Source organism: Mesocricetus auratus, unplaced genomic scaffold (assembly GCF_017639785.1).
Source record: "Mesocricetus auratus isolate SY011 unplaced genomic scaffold, BCM_Maur_2.0 Super-Scaffold_100011, whole genome shotgun sequence".
NCBI lineage: Eukaryota > Metazoa > Chordata > Mammalia > Rodentia > Cricetidae > Mesocricetus > Mesocricetus auratus.
Genome location: NW_024429195.1, coordinates 25,975,933 through 25,996,148, shown reverse-complemented (window position 1 = coordinate 25,996,148; position 20,216 = coordinate 25,975,933). Strand labels below are relative to the sequence as shown.

Sequence of the window (20,216 nt, the reverse complement as noted above, 5' to 3'; positions counted from 1 at the left end):
AGACCTCTCAATCGTACTAGGTAGCACTCCACCACTGAGCTATATCCCCTCCTATGATCTTTTTTTGTTTTGTTTTGTTTTTTGAGACAGGGTTTCTCTGTGGCTTTGGAGGCTGTCCTGGAACTAGCTCTTGTAGACTAGGCTGGCCTCGAACTCACAGAGACCCACCTGCCTCTGCCTCTGCCTCCCGAGTGCTGGGATTAAAGGCGTGCACCACCCCTCCTATGATCTTTAATAAGGTTTTTGAAACTGAAAAACTGTTCTTGATCACAGTGAAGGATTAGCCAGGCAACGCCCCATCTTCCCAGCCAGCAATCACTAGGAAAGGGCTTGTACAGGTTCCTGGTATACATTTGTGCTGCAGTGGGTTCTACGGCCTGTGGATGTGTCTCTTAGTTCTGACTGCATGTCAGTGTCTTGAATCAGGCCATATGTGTGTATATGCATTTATATATCTCTATAAAATGTGTACTTCTATTTATTGACCACACTTGTGTTAGTCCTGACACTGACTTTTCTGACAGCCTAGCAAGCTAGGTGCTGCACTTATTCATAGACCTTGGGCTTAGCCTACTGGCTGACGGGGGTGAGGCAGCTGCAGAGGTAGGGCCTTTCTCCTCATTGTTTCTGGGTTAGTCTCTCCATGTCGTCGTTCACTATGAGTCCCTGCTCAGGATGACCCAGGAGAACTGTGGCCCCTCCCTCACAGGGCTGCTTCATAGGAGGCACCATGGCTGAAGATGGGATACTGAATACATGAGCCTTGGCTTTTCCTCATTCTGTCTTTCATGTCATAACATATGGGGAAAATGTGGGAGCCATTGGGAGGTCCTGGCTCTTCTATTTCCATAGCTCTGACTTCCAGGTGCCTTCTGTCCCTGGGTGATGGGAATATAGGGAACACTTGGATACTACTTCTTCACTGGTGATCACAGGGTATGTCTATCCAAACATACCTGATTTTTCGATTGCAAAATTTATTAAAATTTCATTATAAAGAACTTGCAAATTAAAAAAAATCATGCAATAAAATTAACTCAGGTCTATACAACTCAGTGAGCAGAAGAGCTGATTTTTCTTGAAGTGACAGGATGCTGATAATCGACCTTTCTTTGTCTTTCTGGTGCATCTGGAGTTACTTGAAAGGTGCTCTTGTCCTCTGAGGAGAGGCCTTACTCCCCAGCCTCCATTCCCCACAGCACCTGCCTCTTCACAGAGAGCAGTGCAGAGGACTGTGGGCTGGCTCAGCCAGGACCCGCTTGTCACTTCTAGAAACTAGTGCTAAGATGCAGGCTCACTCTCAAAACTACTGGATGATTTGAGAGTTCTTTTGCTCACAATGGCTCCAGCTGTCCGCTCACTGCCATGGAATTCCTGTCTTCTTTGCAGTGGACTTTGCTGCCTTCCAGGCTTTATTGTCAAGTTGGCTTTATATCGTGAGGCTGTGGAGTTTGGTCTTACAGTCTGCATGTGTGGCCACAAGATTGGGATCCAGGACTGCAAACAGGGCAGGTCTGAGAAGGTATCTGACTAGTGTGGAAGCCACGTCCATCCTTCCTGTGGCTCAGGGGATTAACACCCCACTCTGATTTTTGCAATGGAGCAATAGTTACTGAACTACAGTCACAACAAGCAAAGACTGGTCTCAAAATAAGTTTTATTTTCATATCTGCTATGGGGTTCCTAGGAGTCTCCACTTTAGAGGTAGCTCAATTTTTTATTCTATAGGCATCAGTTCACAGAACTAAATAACTGACACCTCATTTTTAAATATCGGGTTTAATCTTGTGAAGGACTCGCTTTGATTTGCTTAATCACTGTCATAGAAGGTGTTTCTGAGTAGCTGAAAACATTAACAGCGACCATTACCAAGGCGGAAGCAGAGGAGCAGAAAGGCCTGAGAGGCCAGTACACACACCTCTGGACAGATAACACTTCCAGTGAGATCCAAAATTTCTGCCAGGCTAACTAAAAATACTGTAAGAATTAATATAAAAAAACCATTCAGACTTAAAACTAAGTGCAGGAAGTCTGGCAAAATTTAGGCTAATTCAAGAATGCCAGATGAAAAAAAAATCCACTAACCGAATGGATTCTCTAGACACTACTTTGGGACTCTGTGTCTGGTGTGGCCCGTAGGACACAAGAGCTCTCTGGCTGCCTTGCTGATTTAGAGACAGACAGCATGCAGTTCCAACTGTCATCAGATTTGCAGCCTCCTTGCCTCTGCCTTCTGTGTGTGCATCACTGCATGTCAGAGCATTTCTAGAGAATATGTGTTTTAGGGCTAGAGAAATGGTAAGGGGTTTCTTAACTCTGAGTAAGGTATTACTCTAACAGAAGCAGCTCAGTGCTTAGCCCATGTCATATGGCTCACAACCACCGGAACTCCATCCCCAGGGGGTCTGATGTCTCCTTCTGCCTCCATCTGCCCCCCCCTATAGACACACACATACACATAAATGATAAAATAGATCTTAGTTACTGTTATTATTCATGTGTGTATGGGGTCCCGAAGAGGCCAGAAGAGGTTGCTGAATCCTCTGGAACTGGAGTTACCAGGCCGTGTGTGCTGCCACAGCACTTCAGTTCGGAGCCTCTAATCTGGCTGTCCTTCTGCATGCCTTGGTGAGGACAGACTGATGTCCTCTTTACTCTTGACCAGAGCCCGTCTGGCGTTCATCTCAGCATTAAACTGTCCCTGAGGTAACCTGACAAGAGTCTTTAGTATGTTGTATGTTTTTCCAGAGTCCCTTGAGTTTTTAGGAGCAGCCAGCACTGGGCTTAGCTGACCTTCCAGTCTCCTGCAGACAAACTCCCTGACGAAATGGACCCATCTGTGGCCACCCCCAGCATACCTCTTGCTTAGCTGGGGTTGATGAGTGGTGGCATTTACTGTGCATAAGATGTGTTGATGCTATTTCTAAAGTGCTTCAGTATTTTTTTCATATCTCTTCTATGGCAGCCAGAAAGGACGCTCTGGTCTCTGAGCCTCTGTCTCCTCTCAAACGAAGCCTTCTCTGTCCAGCCTTCTGTCGGCATGTTCTTTGGGGACAAAGGCGCAGCTGTCCTGAGAGTAACATTTGAGTGCTGTTTACTTCCTATCAAGGATGCTAGGTGACCCGATGGATATTCAAGCCAAATCTCAATAATTTTCAAAAGATGCTTAGATTTAGAGATAGTACTTCCCTGGTGTCCCACCAGCTGATGTGCTATCCTGACAGGGCAAGACAATGCAGAGGTTCCTCCATCTTGATTTCTTCTTTTTTTTGTTGTTGTTGTTTGTTTTGTTTGTTTTGCTTTTCAAGACAGGGCTTCTCTGTGTAACAGTCCTGGTTTTCCTGGAACTCACTTCGTAGATGAGGCTGGCCTGGAACCCACAGAGACCCACCTGCATCTGTCTCCCGAGTGCTGGGTTTAAAGGTGTGCACCACCACTGCCCGCTCCATCCTGTACTCTTGCTGAGGCCATTCAGGGTTAACTAGAGTTAACTGGCCTCCTTCATGCAGAATCCCAGGGAAAATTACCCAACTCTATTCTAGGAACCCAAGATCAAGACACCCCAGCTAACTTATGTTAGCTTCTGTTACACTGTGCCCCAGCTAACTTAACTTAGCTTCTGTTACACTGCAAGACACCAGGATGTGGTTTCTGTCTTCAAAAACCCTGTGGTCTGGACCCTGAGTACCTGAGGACAGTCTTGCTGGCTGGAATAAAGACTTTCAGTTGGCCGTAAACTGCGTCCGAGTGGTCATCTCTGGTGGACTCCCAGTAACACCACCCTCCCCCTACCCCCCAAAAGAAGAGAAACAGAAAAGTCTCAAGAGGGCCAGGCTTCCTGACTTGTGGATTCCGGATTACTGTAATTAGGGTCTTTGGCTTACAGCCCTGTGGCCAGCCACGGTCTCAAGCCTGGGAGCTTGTTACTCAGTCGGTAATTACACAGCAAGCACAAGAGAGGACAGAGTTACTTGGGAACAACTCAATGGGGACAGACAGGAAGGAGAGGTGGCGAGAACAGGACATACTGGTTGCAATTCCACCTTTCCCCAGACCGAAGCATCTCCCCTAGCCGGTGCCTAAGGGCATTTTACTTCCTTCATCTTCCCAGGAATGCAAGGTGCTTCCTAGTATCAGGTGAGAAGACCTGGGGGCCAGGGAGTGTGGATGAGCAGTGACTCCTGGGGGGACCTGGGAAGACATCAACATAGTGTAATTTTAAAAGAAAGTATTATTCCTTCAGAACCATGTGAGTATGCCATGTGTGCATGCCAGTGCGCTAACTTATGGTCAACTTCAGGTGACAGCTAACGGCAGCGTCAGCTCCTCTTCAAAATGTTATTTACTCATCTGATCCCAAACATTAGCTTCTGCTAAGCGCACCCCCCCCATTTTTCTCTGCCTGGGAAAGCTGGTTTTATGTTATTCAAGTTTGAGTCGCACAGCCCTGAGTCACTGGCCCCTTAAAGGGGGTTTTCTCTCTTGTTTTCAGCGTAGGTCTGAAGGGAGGCAGATGGTTCCCGTCTGTTGCCCAGAGTCAATGCGCTTCCTCCGGAGGACTGGTCCCTTCCCCCTCCCCCCCCCCCCTCCCTGCACTCCGCCCTGCCGCTGGGCCTCTCTGTTTTGTCGCTGGAAATAATCTTTTATTGCCCGGTAGTTCGGAAGTGACCTTCTGCCCTTGATTAGATAGGGCCAGGCTGTGTCCTGGCTGCGGTGAGGCGGCAGTTGCTTCTTTCTTTGTGTGGGTTGCCCCGATAGGGAGGACAATGCCGGCTAGGGGGCCTGTGGGGGTGGAGATGTGGGGTGAGAGTAAGCAGGCTGTAAAAACAAATGACATATTTAAAACTGCACTTGTCCTTATTAAATGTCTCCTATTGACTTAAGAAGGCCGTTCGGAGGGCTAGGAGCTCACACCAGGATGTCAGCAGTGTTATACAAGCTGTAAATTTGCCTGGCTCCACATCACAATATTAATCAAAAGGACGAGTGGATTTCTTCTGGAAGAATTTTCCACATGGGCCCTCGTACTCTAAATAAAATGTGTACAAAGCCATGGAATGGGAGCATGTTTAAACTTTGAAAGATGGCTCAAAATTTTTTTATTATTATATAATATTATTTTTCTAGATGTGTTTTTCTAGATGATGTCAAATTCATGGGGATGTCTGTCAGAATTGGTATCGGGGATGATGGGAAAGTTGGATTTTCCTGCTCTAAACTGTACTGTAGATGTGGATAGATAGTCTGCTATTCAGTAATAGTCAAGTTTAAGGACTGTAAAGTTGATTATCCTACTGACGTCTTAAGGTAAACTGTCGTCTTGGCTCCCAGCTTCTGTGTAATCCTGTATTTTTGTTATGATTTTATTGTCCCTTGTGGTGGCTGTCTCAGGTCACCTAGGTTTGAGTGTGGACAGGAGCCTGATATAAAGGTGAGTCAGCCGGGAAGGATGCGATAGGAGGAAGTGAAAGATGAAAGGGTGAGTGCCTTGTCCAGCTTTGCTCCAGGGACAGGACAGTGTTCTAGAAGGATTCAGAACACCCACAGCCTTCTTAATTGTCTTCTATCCTCACTTAAGGATGGATATTTTCATTAATGTTACAAATAGGTGGAAGTTACAAAGAAAAATGATTCTTTTTTTGTTTTTGTTTTTTAAGACAAGGTTTCTCTGGATTGCTTTGGAGCCTGTCCTGACACTCACTCTAGACCATGCTGGCCTGGAACTCACAGAGATCTGCCTGCCTCTGCCTCCCGAGTGCTGGGATTAAAGGCGTGCGCCAACACCCCACTGAAAAATTATTCTTGTTCTCCTCCTTTTTCAGGTTTTTATCATTTGTGTGTTGAATAAATATATATCTTCCCAAAAAATCGGCATGACACAAGAAAAAGTTCACATAATTCTGAGAATGTACTGATACATAAATATGTTTACCTATTACTATCTGCCCATCAGTCTATCACCTGTCTATCGTTTATCTTTCTGTCATCTGTCAGGTGCTTCAAGTAGTGGATACTGCTTTTATTAGGGTAGGTTTTACTAGCAAGCAAGATAAACAGTTTGAAGCAAACTGGCCATTTGCTGATTTCTTGAGTTGTGTCACAGTTTGGTAATGGCCAAGGAAGACGAATATTGACTTGCCACTGCAAGAAACATAAGTGTTTGAGTTTTTCCTCTTCCAATCTGGCTTCTCATTCACTAACAGAGGTAGAAGATTGTGTCTATTTTTAGAAGAGTGATGGTGAGTGCTGGCGTTTGAGGTTATTTTATCTTTTGTGTATTACTGTCTGTCCATGTGCGTCTCTTCACTGTGTACATGCAGTGCCTGTGGATGCCAGAAGGGGGTGCCAGACCTGGAACTGGAGTTACAGAAGGTTGTGAGCTACCTTGTAGGTGCTAGGAATCAAACATGGGCCCTCTGGAAGAGTAGCAAGTGCTCTTAACCACTGAGCCATCTCTCCAGCCCTGGCATTGCAGTTTGTTTGTTTTTTTAAAGTCAGAGAATGGTTCTGAGTTCTTCTACTGTTTGTTTTTTCTTTCTCCTTCCAAAACAGCCTCAACCCTGGCTCTGCACTGAGAACTACCGTAGTGATCGGGTGGGCTCCTGTGGGACCTTCTCAGGCGCAGCAGTGGTTACAGGTGACAGATGCTGGATCACAGCAGAGCTATCTTATTTCCTTTAAACTCTTCAGTGTGCATTGAAGACACTTTTTCCTTCACGGGACTGTTGGATGGTGTGGTGGTTTGAAAAAGAGCAACCTCCATAGGCTCTATGGGTGTTTGGTCCCCAGTTAATAGAAATCTTAGGAAGGATTAAGAGATGTGGCCTTGTTGGAGGAAGTGTGTCACTACGTGTGGGCTTGGGTGTTTCAAAAGTCCACACCATGCTCAGTTTCTCTCTCTTGGCTTGCTGCCTGCAAACAGGCATGTAAAGCTCCAGCACCAACCCTGCCTGTCTGCTTCCTTCCATGATGGTTATAGATTAACTCCCTAAAATGGAAAGAAAGTTCCCAATTAAATGCCTTCTTTTCTAAGAGTTGCATTGGTCATGGTGTCTCTCCATAGAAATAGAACAGTGACTCAGACAAATGGTAAATTGTTTACAAGAAGAATTTGCTGTACAGGTGAGCTGGAGAGACAGCAGAAAGACTGAGCACTTGGGAAATTAAGATTTGTTAGTTAATAATTTCTAAAAAGAGCTTCAAGACTTTCCCCGAATTTACAGTTAATTTAGTGGCGGGTGGACTGTGTGTTGCTTCTGGCGACCAACATCGCTACAGCAAAACAACAACTAAGCCAGCAAACAAGTAGTCCCTCAGAGTCAACATTTGTTATTGCACATTGTTGCTATTAAAAAGTCCATGTTGCTGGGCATGGTGGCTTTACAATCAGGAGGCGGAAGCAGACATAGGTCTTTGAGTTCAAGGCCAGCCTGGTCTACATAGTTGGTTCCAGGCCAGCCAGGGCAGCATAGTGATATCCAGACTCAAAGAACAAAACAAACAAAACAATCCATGTTGAGGGGCTTGAGAGTTGACTCAGTGTTTACATTTACTTATTCCCATCAACCATATGGCAGGCCACAACCTTCCATAACTCTCATTCCAGGGGATCTGGCTCCCCTTCTGACCTCTGAGGGTACTTCACATATATGGTGCACATATATAGATCTAGGCACACACATACACAATTAAACAAATATTTTTGAAAACCTATGCTACCATGCTCAGACAGCTGACTATCTAGAGATTCAACATTTCAGTTTTTGTTTCCTTTTTGTGGGGAATAACACAAAATCAGAGATAATGATCTCTCACCAAACAGAGCATATTATCAAGGAGGTTCATCTCAGAATGGAGACAGGTAGTGAGAGCCTCCGCGCTGACATGATTACAGTCAGCAAACCTCGGTTCTTTTGATTGGGAAGAAATGAAAATCTACTCTTTAAAGTTGATCCAAAGTAAAAGGCTGAGTGAAAATACAAAGGCACAGTCAAATATCACGTGGAAATGCTGTCCTCAGTTGATCAGCCAGACGTTAGTTCTGTCGTGAAACATACAAGCCATTTGTTGAATTATTTCTGCCAATATTTCTTAATATTCAGTTTCATGCATGCCTCCTTAAAACTTGAATTTTGCTCCATTGATAGGTTCTCTGTGGTCCCTAGAAGTCCTATTGCTGGCACAAAACAAACCCCTTCATCTGTAGACTCACAATCTGGTCTCAGGACTAGAAGGTAAAGAAGTCTGCATTTTCTTTTCATCTGCTGGGGATTAAACCTAGGGCTTTGTGCATGCTAGGCAAGTACTCTACCACAGAACTGTGTCTCAGCCCAGCACCGCATTTCCCTTCCTTCTTTCTGGAAAAAACCTCGTTCACACCGGGTGAAGGCTTTCCAGTACAATTGTATGTGAGTCGGTCATGCTCTGTAAGAAGGCCCCATATGCCTCTATGGGGAACGTTTGGGAAAGGACCTTTTGGTTTCTTGTGCTGGATGATTCTATGTCAATTTGACACAGGTAGAGTTATCTGGAAGGAGGGAACTTCAAATGAGGAAATGCCTCCATAAGACCCAGCTTTAGGACATTTGCTTAATTAGTGATTGGTGGGGGAGGGTCCAGCCCATGGTGGTGGTGCCAGCTAGTGGTTCTGGGTTCTATAAGAGAGCAGGCCGAGCCGGGCATTGGTGGCGCAGACCTTTAATCCCCAGTACTTGGGAGGCAGAGGCAGGCAGATCTCTGTGAGTTCAAGGCCAGCCTGGTCTACAGAGCGAGTTCCAGGACAGCCAGGGCTACACAGAGAAACCTTGTTTCGAAAAACAAAATAAAACAAACAAACAAACAAACAAAAATCAAAGCAGGCTGAGCCAGCCATGGGGAACAAGCCAGTCAGCAGCATCCCTCCATGGCCTCTGCATCAGCTCCTGCCTCCAGGTTCCTGCCCTGTTTGAGTTCTGTCCTGACTTCCTTTTTGTGATGAAGTGTGACATGGAAGTGTAAGCTGAATAAACTCTTTCCTCCCCCAAGATGCTTTTGATTATGTGTTTCATTGCAGCAATAGGAACCCTGACTAAGGCATTTGTCACATTTGTCTTGGGAGTTTCTATGGAGGGGTCTTTGTTTTTGTCTCTGCAGGGAAGAAGTTCCCTATCAGACCTTCAGGCTCCTGTACAAAGTGATCCCTGCGGTCATCTCGCAAGCACGGGAGGAGAGCTTCCTACACAGCTTTTTTTTTTTAAACTTAAAGAAGTTCAAAATCCCTTCCTGAACACTACACTCTAGTATTTGAAATTGCCATACCTGTAAAATGCATCTAAACTTAAGGTAAGTCATACAATGAAAAGGAATGGGCTTGGGTTTGGACAGACAGGGGTTTGAGGCCAATCTCTACCGCTAACGCACAGCCTCTACTTCCAGGGTGGCCCTTGGACCCAGGCAGCAGGCCTTATCCTGGTGGACTCCCCACCAGGGAGGTCCCTCTTCTGCCCTTTCTGTGACCCCCTCGCTCCCAGAGTTGGCAGGTCTAAGATGCTCCCAGGCCCTGCCTCCTACTGTTCTTATCCTAGAATCCCCACCCAACTGCAGGGCGGGTCCCTGGACCACCCCGGTCTGTCTTCACAGGCTAGACTACCACACCATAGCTGCTATGAGAGAAAGGCTCCAGAGAGAGGAGCGGAAGTTAGACATAGCTGGGTGTGGAAGGCTGTGATACGTCTCCAGTGTGTCTGTGCACTGGGACAGGGTGTGTGAAGGAGAGGTTGCTCACCAGTGTGACGGCTGCAGAACTATGCGGCTGAAGAAATGGTTGTGATGCTCAATTAGCTGACTACGTAAGCCAGCCAGCTCGGATTAGCAGAGTGGGGGCAGTCAGATGTTGTTTCCCATGAGCTTCCAGTGCTGAAACTTCCTTCCTGCCACACTGGTCCTGAGCGTCATTTGCGTGTGGTTAGCCTCAAGTACCCTGGAGTTTTAAAACATGGAGTATTGGGCCTGCTGCTGTTCAGGTGGTAGTTAGAGATCTTGGCGTGAATGTTGCTTAACACCACAGACTGATTTCCCTGAGTTTCAGTCCTAGTTCTGTCAGAGGCCCTTAGTGACAAGAGGCCCAACTGAAGTCAATCAAGCTAGAACTCGAGGATGGAATCAGAATGGTGGTTACTTCTGGAACTCATTTAACTTAGTGGTACCTCGATTATATATATGTAACTTAGTGGTGCTTTAATTTCATATATGTCTTTCTCTATATACATTTGGAGAGTAAGGAGGTGAACTTTGAAACACTTTTTATAAAAAGGTGGCCAGACAATAGATCAATCTCAAAGTCGGCAGCTTTCTAACTTGGCAGGAATAGTCACCACAAAGGTATGACGTAGGAAAAGATATAGCCAAAACTAGGAACCAGGCTGAGGCATGACTCAGGGGTAAAGCATCTACTTGGCATGGATGAGCAGTGAAAAAATGTATAGTAATAATAAATTTACCAAGCTTGGTGGAACAGGTCTTTAATCCCAATACTCAGAGGCAGAGACAGGCAGATCTTTAAATTTGAGGCCAGCCTGGTTTACAGAGCAAGTTCCAGGCCAGCCAGAGTCACATAGTAAGACCTTGTCTTAAAAAATAAAAATGAAAGGCAGATGCTTTCCTTCTGGATGGACACACTGACACTGAGGACATGAGGGCTGTTTTTAAATCAATGTACAGAGCAAGTGTGTCTCTAATGCAGTACCTGCTCTTAAGGAACTTGACTAAAGTTTTCTGAAGTTTGTCTAAACATAGTATCTTACTGTTCTGAAGAATGGTTAAGGACACATTTTTCCATGAGAAGTAAGAACATTCAAAATTTTCTGTGAGAAGTAAGAAAAATGAACGTGAGACAGGATTCAGGAGTCAATATGGAGAGAGAACCTTAGAATCTCCTGTATAGCAAAGGCGATCACTCTCTGTTCTTAGAGTGCATATGTGTATATAGTCAAATAAGTCTGCAATAAAGCATCTAACATGGTATTGGCAACCACACTCATGGCTTGAGCTGCAGCGCAGTAACTGCAGTGGTGCCATACACTGCAGGTGTTCATAAACCCCACCACAATAAAACCCTGCTCCCAAGGGCATCATGGAAAATGGGCTGCAAAGGTTTGAGGAAGGAAGCAGAGTCCTCAAGTGTTACCCCCCGTAAGAGCAGACAGGCATAACGGAAGCACCAGAAGGCAAGGTTTCAAGTCTGTGTATTTCAAGTGTTGTCTACTCAATATGCCCTGCTTCTCTAATAGGAAACATGGCTGGAGGGAATGTCCCCTTTCCCTGACCTAAGAGTCATGGCTACGTGATCTAAACTTCTCCCGGCCTTTCTCTTCTTATCTCCTAGGATACATTTCAGTTCTCTCCTAAAGTCCCTCTCTCCTCCTCGAAGAAGGAAAAGTGTGCCCTTGCAATGTTTACTTTAGCTGGTTTATATAACAAGACCATCTAAAGCTCACAGCTCCTGCTTGGTTAACGCCACATCCTTGCCAAGCTTACGGCAGTCCCAGCTAAATAGAGAGGCATGGATCCGAAGATCATAGCAAAGTCATACTTCACTATCAGAATGCTTTAGAGAGTTCTCACAAACTCTCTCTCTAGGCTGGTGGATTTCAATCACAGAAGAGTTTTCCAAATTCAGCTTAATCCAGAGTCCACTTAGTACTGCCCAGTGTTTCCATGTGTTAATATACGTCAGTTCTGAAGACCACGTGGCTAAGCAAAAAGTCTCTGCTACTTCTAAGACCCTGTGACTGGCCTCTCCTAAAAGCCATTTTCAGTGAGACCCTATGCACTCTTTAGCCAGAATGTGAGAAAATGTGTTCCCGGTTGTGTTTTTCCTAGCTCTGTGGGGGTATTCTTGCAGGTTAAGGGATTAGTCCCTGGGTTTTAGCTGAGGTATTGACGACTGTCTTTGAATTGATTTGCACACTTTCAAATCATGTAGCAAATCCATATATTTTGCCACAGGCTACTAGTTTTTATGTAATTTTTCCTTCCGGTTGAAACCCAAGATAATTACATAGTGTATCCACTGGCATGTATGCACGTTGTGCTGGCTAGTTTACGTCATCTTGACATAAGCTAGCTGTCATTGGAGAGGAGGGAGCCTCAGCTTAGAAAAGCCTCCCTAAGATCAGGCTGTAGGCAAGCCTGTGAGGCATTGTCTTAAGTAGTGATTGATGGGGGTGGTGCCATCCCTGGGTGGTCCTGGTTTCTATAAGAAAGCAGGTTGAGCAAGCCATGGAGAGCAAGCCAGTAAACAGCATCCCTCCATGGCCTCTGTACCAACCAGCTTCTGCCTTTAGTTTTCAACATGTGGGTTGTGACCCCCATTTCAAAAGACCCTTTCACAGGGGTTGCCTAAGAAAACACAGGTATTTGAATTATGACTCCTAACAGTAGCAAAATTACAATTCTGAAGTAGCAATGAAAATAATTTTATGGTTGGGGTCACTATAACATGAGGAACTGTATTAGGCTTAGGGTTAGGAAAGCTGAGAATCACTGTTTGAGTTCCAGCCCTGTTTGAGGCCTCTGTCCTGACTTCTCTCAGTGATGGACTGTGTAGGCTAAAATAACTTCCTTCTCCAAGTTGCTTTGGTCATGGTATTTCATTATAGCAATAGTCACCCTAACTCGGATACATGTCTTTGAACAAAAGACTATAAATATGTCGTTTCAGCTTGACAGACAATTTCAAGCGTGAGGTTTGGACACACTGACCTCACCCCAACTCTGTATCCCACTATGCCACTATGCCAAGTAGTCAGCATTCTTCAAGAAGCGAATTTATGGTAGACTTGACCCCCTCCCCTCAAGCAGGGCCTTATTCTGTAGTCCAGGTTGGTTGGGATTCATTCTATAGCTTAGATTGGCCCCAAGCTAATGATCTTTCCTCAGTCTTCCAAGTGCTAGGATTATAGGCACGTGTGCTACCATGCCAAACTAGACATATTTTTCCACAGCCAATGCTCAAGAACTTTAATAATAATTTATGGCTATAGAATATATATCTCATATATTCTTAACGTTTTAAAATTTGAGCCTAAGAGCATGTATTTTGTTGGGACTTTTTCACATGACTATTCATGTAGGTCTCTAGAATATCGCCATTGCTTCTGCAATTTTTCATGTTAGAAGCAAACCTCCATTGGTCTGGTGTGCTTAGGCACAATGCTGATGGGCACTCACCCCAGTCATACTGATAAAGAGACACATCTGCAAGTGAAAGGCTCGAGAATTCCCAGAATTGGTTCCCAACTTTTCAGTCAGTCAAGGACCTGGTATTCCTTCCCCGTGGATTTTGAAGTCACAGGTGAAGGTTCCTCTTACGGGTGCCTCCAGTTTGACCCAAAGCTGTTGGCCTGTTGTCTTAAAACAGGATGCAGATCAGGGGACACAGTGCCTTTCTGTCATCTGTCACAGAGATGCAGGTGGAAAACGTTCAGGAAGAGGCGGGGTTTATAGTGAGCCGGACCAAGGTTTTAAAAATAGGTTGAGAATGTGCACACAACACAGTTTCCTTTCTTTCTTTCTTTCTATCTTTGGGTCTTTCCCCACCAACCCCTCCTACAGCAAGATAAGAAATAATAGTAAAGGACTTTCTCAAGCGATGACTCGGCCTTGTCACTGCCTGGCTTTGTTTCCAATAGCTGCTTTATTGAGCTTTTGAGAAACAGTTTGTTGGAATTTATCATTTTTTTCCCTCTTAAATCAATGAGGTGGAGGCGGGCTATGAGAGTCCCCTAGGTTCAATTCTATCTGTGTTGGCATTTCCACTGGAAATTCGGAGTATGGCCTTTTCTTGTTTGGGTGTCTAATCCCATTTTAAAGCCCTGTCATGCTCCTGCTGGGGGTCAGCACCCTGGGAACAGACCCTCCTGCACCTGCTCCCCTTTCTCTCTCATCCCCCTCTGAGGAGAACCAGAGGGTGTTCCGGATGGCAAATAATACCACGCTTCACTGGCTTCAGTGACAGAAAACCACCCCAGACCTGGGAATTTGGTAAACTTTAAAGGCCATGAGAAAATAAACATGAAAACTAGCCAGTCTGAAAAGGACTGGTAGGGTGGCCCGAGAACATCCCATTTGAAGGCTCAGGTACCAGGGTGAGCACAGCCTTGAGTTTCTTAGCTGACAGGGCTCGGACACTGAAGAAAGAGCTGCACAGAAAATACGAGACACCTGCCTCACAGGCACCTTACTGAGAAGTTAACATGAGGCAGCAGTGGGAACAACTCAAAGTCCTCTAAATGACCACAGTGACTAGACACGGTTGCCCTGTTTCCCAGAGTAAAATTCTGAATTTTTATACTTTCTGGATCTGAGTAAGTATGCCTCTGAGCATATTGAAAACGGGAGTGACCTAGAGTTGGGAACAAGCGAAACCCAGAACAAGCCTCATAGACTTGGCCACATTTGTCCAGAAGAGAGTTTGTCAAGGCAGCTGGTGACAAAACACACAGTTGGGCGCATGGCCAGTTACAGCAGTTTGGTTGGCAAACACGGTCAGAGGGAGAGAACTGTGACTGTGGCCGGGCTGTGACCGTCATCTTTGTCCCTCAGGTTTGGAGAATCAAATGAAGCTATTCGGACAGGGTAGAGATAATCCAGCAAGACTTGCTCCTCAGAAATGCACAGGGCAGATTGGGTGGGGTGGCTGGTCAGAGATTCCTCAGAGATAGCAGAGAAACTGGTTAGCAGACAGGAGTTAAAATCTAGGTCTTGATTGGGGTGAAGGGAATGAGAAGGCGATGAGGAGGAGATTCTGAAAAGGGAGGATGTGCAGGATTTGGAGACCAACTGGCCAGGCACCAGGCAGAATTCACAAATCACCCGCGATTTCAGACTGGACGTCTAGGAGAAGGTGGAGTAGATGGTTTTAGATACATGCTGAGGGCTTAGGTTGTTTATCCCACTGAAAATGTCCCACGGAGTGGGTTAGGAAGGGTATTTGAGTCCTAAACTCGACACGTACATTTGAAATTGTAGCAGCGCTGGTAAATAAGCCTTGGACAAAGTAAGGCTGCAAAATGGAGCAGATTCAGGTCGTCCTTGTAGTCATGAACTAAGAAAAATGAGAAGACTAGGAAGCAGAGTAAAGGAAGGCAGGCTCCCGGGGATGGCTGCCTCTGAGGCGGGGATGGGTGTGGGAGGGAGAAGGGGAGCAGAAGCGAAGACGAAAGTATACACAGTGTTCCTGAAGCAAGCAAGGAAGGCAGGCTGCGCATGGGGAAAGAAGTCACATCACAGGCGACAGGAGAAAATGAGTTTTGCAAAGGCAAAGTCACCAGTGTTTATGGGAAATAGAAAATGGGGTGTGTGGGCTGGGGTTTCAACAGCGTCACAGGCTCTGAGAGAAGGCCTAAGATGCAGAGGAAGCCTGAAGCTGGACAGCAGAAGGGAGGGGGCTTGGGGGTGAGTCATAGGAGGGCTCTGGTGGCAGGGACATGGCCTGAGCTTAGGAAGGCTAGAGAGGAAAAGCAGTCATTGCCTCCCACTCGGTTGGGTTGTTCTGTAGCCTCTGTAAGTGTATGCAGACATCCTGTTGATACCCCTCTCTTGCCTTCCAGGTACAACTTGGATGTCCCTGGGACACAATAGGCAACTGATCAATTAGGGAACGTGCAGAAGGGTTCTCTAGATAGACAGGGACAGTCTTCCTGCTGGGTAGGAAGAGAACAGAGAAGCAGAGACATCAAAGGAAGCTTCCACTCTTGGGAGACAATTTCTGCCACCCTGGGAATGTGGCACCTGAGAACGTTCCCCAGACAGAGCAGTGGCAGGGCCTGGAGGACACAAATGTTTTCTGTGACTGACTTACCCAGTAGTCACTTTACCATACTCCCTTTAAGCTCATGGTAGCACCAGGGGCCATTGCTTTTCTGACTGAAATAGATGTGAACACAGAAGACCACAGTAAGATTCCAGATCTCTTGACTGTGACACCATCGAGCAAAGTCAAGGGTCTAACCAGGGTGATGACCTTGAACTTGTCTAATATCCAGGCAGTAAGCTTCCATGACTTCTAGAAGCCCAGAGAAGGCCGAGACTGCGGAAATCCAGGCTTGCCTCACTTTAGAGATGGGAGAAAGAAGTTTAAGGAGGGAGGGTGTTGAGGGTCAATTCAGCAATTACCTCAGGAGGCTAGATTTAGTCTCCTGTGAGACTTTGTGGCTCTCAAACCTTTCCCTTGCTAACGCCTCATAGAACTACAAGGGTGGGCCAACTCGTCCAGCGTGGCCTTTCTGTTTGATGGTGCAAGCAGTGTCCTTGGGTTTGTAGAGAAATGTGACAGGCTTTCCAAAAGGCCCATAGTTCATCTTTCCTCTGAGGTCAGATAAATTCCCTTTCACTCAACACCTGGGCTGTCAATTGTGTTTGGAAGGAAATCCTTTTTCTTATTCAGGGTGTGATGTTTGTGTCTCAGTGGCTCCTTGGGGGAAAATGTTCAAAACTGCAAAGACTGTTTTCCTGTCTTCCCATAAACACCAGGGAGACTGAGCCAAAATGATGGCCACGTGAAGTAATTCTTTATGAGAAGAACAATGAAGTTCATCACACTCCCTGGGAGCACCAGTTGGAGGGGAGACCCCACTGTGCTTATGTGCTGAAGACACAAAGGCTGGAGAGAGCAGTTCCAGGGAGGTACCCTGTCTCCTGTGACTCTTACACCAACAGCTAGACAGTGATGGGTTCCCCCTGTCCTAAATGGATCACTCAGAGACAACTAAGAGAAAATTAGATTGTTTTGAAATGAAAGTAAAGGTTGGATTTAAAAAGTCTGTTCTTCAAAGCATGCCCAACTGTGGGCTGCATGCTCCTCAAGATAGTTATGAGTCAAACCCCAAATCACACACTTACCACAGTCTGAGGATGCTGCAGAGAGCTCAGGGGTAAGTGCTTCCGGAGCTGACATCGACTTCCTAGGACCCACATAAGACAGACAAAGGAACAAGCAACACTTGCGGGGTTTGTGACTTTTTAAAAAAGCTTGTGATTCTCAAGTGTGATCTTGGCAGATGGCAATGTCTTGTGATATCGAAGTCCAAACACCTGGAAAGGGCATAACTAATCAAACTGATCTAGAAGAATACTTCTCTAGGGCTTTTAAAAGTCAGAGTGCAAGTTCTTGCTACTAGCTCAGCCAGCACTAAAGATTCAGTTTATTCTCATCTACAAAATGAATTGCTCAAACTACAGCACAGAACCATCAACACACGCAACAAAATCATCTCTAATGGGAAATCACTGGCTGAGTTTCCAGAACAGAGGATCACCTCTGCCACCTTTCAGGGTTTGTCTGGCTGTTATCTACTGTTATCTAGGTAAGATATTACAGCACACACACACACACACACACACACACACACTCTCTCTCTCTCTCTCTCACACACACACACACACACACACACACACACACACACGAGTCTGCTCATCTGGCATCTAATAGCATGTGTGCCTGTGGCCATGCTTCCCCAGGGCCGTGTGCACAAGCACTAATGCTCATATTTTGTTAACACATCCCTCTTTGCCTGGGTCCTGGCGGTCTTAAAGTGTGACTGGTTGATAGCCTCTGTGTGCTGCAGTATTATAATGTGCACTTTCAGGTTTAGTGTGTAATTAAAACTCCTGTTCTTAAAACATCTAAAACCCAAATGTTTGACAAATGGCACCAAGTACTATGTGAGTAAAGTAAACATTAACTCACCCAGCAAGTTCTGAATTTTCTACTAGAATTATTTTAGACATGCGAGGCTACATGCTTGTCAGATTTCCCAAAATGAACTTTGTATAAAAACCACACTGGCCCTTCAGCTGGGTTTTCTTCTATTGCTTATAGATAAATAGAAAACAAATGTTTAAAAAAAGAAAAAAAAAGCCTAGTGAACTGCAAACAGGCTGCCAGGGTGAGCGCTTTTCTCTAAGATTAGTCTATACTGAAGTGTGTGACCAGAGTCACTGAAGTCTCGATTTCCCTAATGGTGACTTTCACAATGTGCAGAAAACCATTGGCAGCCTCCATTCCCTCCGCTGGTCGCTGAGACTAAAACAGGAGGCACATTTCATTCTGGGTGTCACTGCACTGCAAATAGAGAACTTTGGGGGCAAGTTTTAAGTGTTTTAGTGAATATTGTACATGGGGTTATGGGTATTTCGCTCATCTACCTAAGCCTGGAGTGAATGCTTGACCAAAACACAAGATCACAGACAATATAATTAGCAGAAAAACTCAGAACACATGCACGGATTATTGGATGACTTACTTGCGTTATAAACAAACAAACAAAGTCAGGCAGAGGCAGGTGGATCTGTGAGTTCTAGGCCAGCCTGGTCTCCAGAGTGGGTTCCAGGACAGTCAGGGCTATACAGAGAAACCCTGTCTCAAAAAAACAAAACAGCAACAACAGCAACAAAAGCCCCACAAACAAACACAACAACAAAAAACAAAACCACAAAAAAAGTTAATGTAACAAAAATACTTAATTTAGAAAAAGCATGTTAAGTTACCAGGAGCTTATATTGAAGCCAAATGTTCAGACTATTAAAACACCTTGGACTTTTAATTTTGTTTTGTATTTGCCTGTAAAAATATTGTCCTTGGGCTTGAGAGATTCTCAGCAGCTAGGAGCATGTACTGTTCTTGCAGAGAGCCTGAGTTCTGAGCCCGGTATCCACATGCTAGCTCACAACCGCTGGTAGATAGTTCTAGTTCCTGGGTATCCTGGGTGCCCAATGTCCTCACCTGGCTCCTGTGGACTCTTCAATGTACACGATCCCTATAAACTCACACAGGCCCACGCATTATGTTGGCCTGCGCCTGTCACTTGGCAGAAGGCACCCGGGCAGTACCCTGGTCAGCCCAGGGTTCAATGAGTACTAGTCTGCTCTCAGGTGCAAAGGACCCTTTTAAAAGACAGACCCCGCCCACTTAGCTCTCTTTCCTGCTCCCACCTCCCCCCCCCCAGCTCTCCCCTGCCCTCTTCTCTGGTTCCCTTGGGGCAGACAAGACTTTTCCTGTCTCCGTCTTCTCTTCTGTCCCCTCTGTCTCTATGTCTCTTTACCTCTTTCTTAGTTCCTTTCCCCACCTTCTAATAAAGCTTCTCACTTAAAGAGCTCTGTCTGCCTGGCATGTTTGTCCTTCCGCCTCAGTCACCCTCGCCTGCCATGGAACCTGCCAGGATCCTCCCACGCAAGGTCCCCCTCAAGCTTTATCCCAACACTGAAGACCCACAGGGGCTGAGGATGGGAACCTGAAGAAAGGGTCGTGTGAATCAAGATACGGGATACAGGTGGCACATTCCATGGAAGCACTGCCACACTGTTAGTGACCGATGCTGTGATGCCTGAGTGCCCATCAGTGGGTGACAACGGAATGAAAAGTTAACACTGGAGCATCCAGATAAGGACACAAAGATGCACTTTGAATTGCTCTCACTTTTTCTACGTCTGATTGTTTTCCCCAAGTAGCAATGACATCTGAACTTATTTTCAAACTGATTTATTTATTTATTTTTTGACCTAATTTACTACTACTATTATTATTTTTAAAATTGTCTTACTGGAAAATCATGCTTCCTGGGGACTGCGGTCTCTTGGTCTCTTCTTGATAAGAACTGTTGCCGGGGTCCCGTGACTGCAGCCATTGGGTGATGTCGAATGTGGTCTCGGTGGCTTGGTGAAAGACACACCTGAAAGGCTGGATGACTTTAGATTTTTGTTTCACACTCAGTGGTCACTGGTAGGAGGCACTGTGTAGTCTACACCTTGTTCTGCTTTTCTAGAAGTGGCTTTTTTCTTGCCACTAGTCTTGAAGGGATTTAGTAGTCTCACAAGAGAAATATTTTTATTTAAATTTTTCTATTGCAATGTGTGTGTAATATTTGTACACGTGTGTGTGTGTGTGTGTGTATGGGTGTGGGTGTATGACACGATTTTGCAGATAACATTGGGTAACCTGCTTTATCACTCTCCATCTAATTCCTTTAGTCCAGGGGTTCTCTTGTCACCAACCCCTTAGTGCCAGGGTTACAGATGCATGACCACACCCAGTTTTTTATGTGGGTGCTGGAATCCGACCTCAGGTCCTCAACCATGTACAACAATCACCCTTACCCATAGGGCCATTGTTCCAGTCTCATATCTTCTCCTCCTCCTTTTCCTTCTTCAAGACAGGGCTTCATGTGCAGCCCTGGCAG

The 20,216-nt window shown here is 45.6% G+C and overlaps 1 long non-coding RNA gene across 3 annotated transcripts in view; it reads left to right on the top strand.

Annotated features, from left to right (window-relative positions):
• LOC121143207 overlaps window positions 1-19,131 on the top strand; it is a 32,090-nt gene extending 12,959 nt beyond the window's left edge. For 2 of the 3 annotated variants that reach the window (XR_005880389.1, XR_005880388.1), the window contains exons 2-3: window positions 9,133-9,321; window positions 16,513-19,131. This is a non-coding gene — a long non-coding RNA (uncharacterized LOC121143207). Of the gene's footprint in view, window positions 1-8,146; window positions 8,235-9,132; window positions 9,322-16,512 lie in introns of those variants that run through there. The other variant, XR_005880390.1, reaches the window with a different exon arrangement.
• Window positions 19,132-20,216: the final 1,085 nt, after the last annotated feature.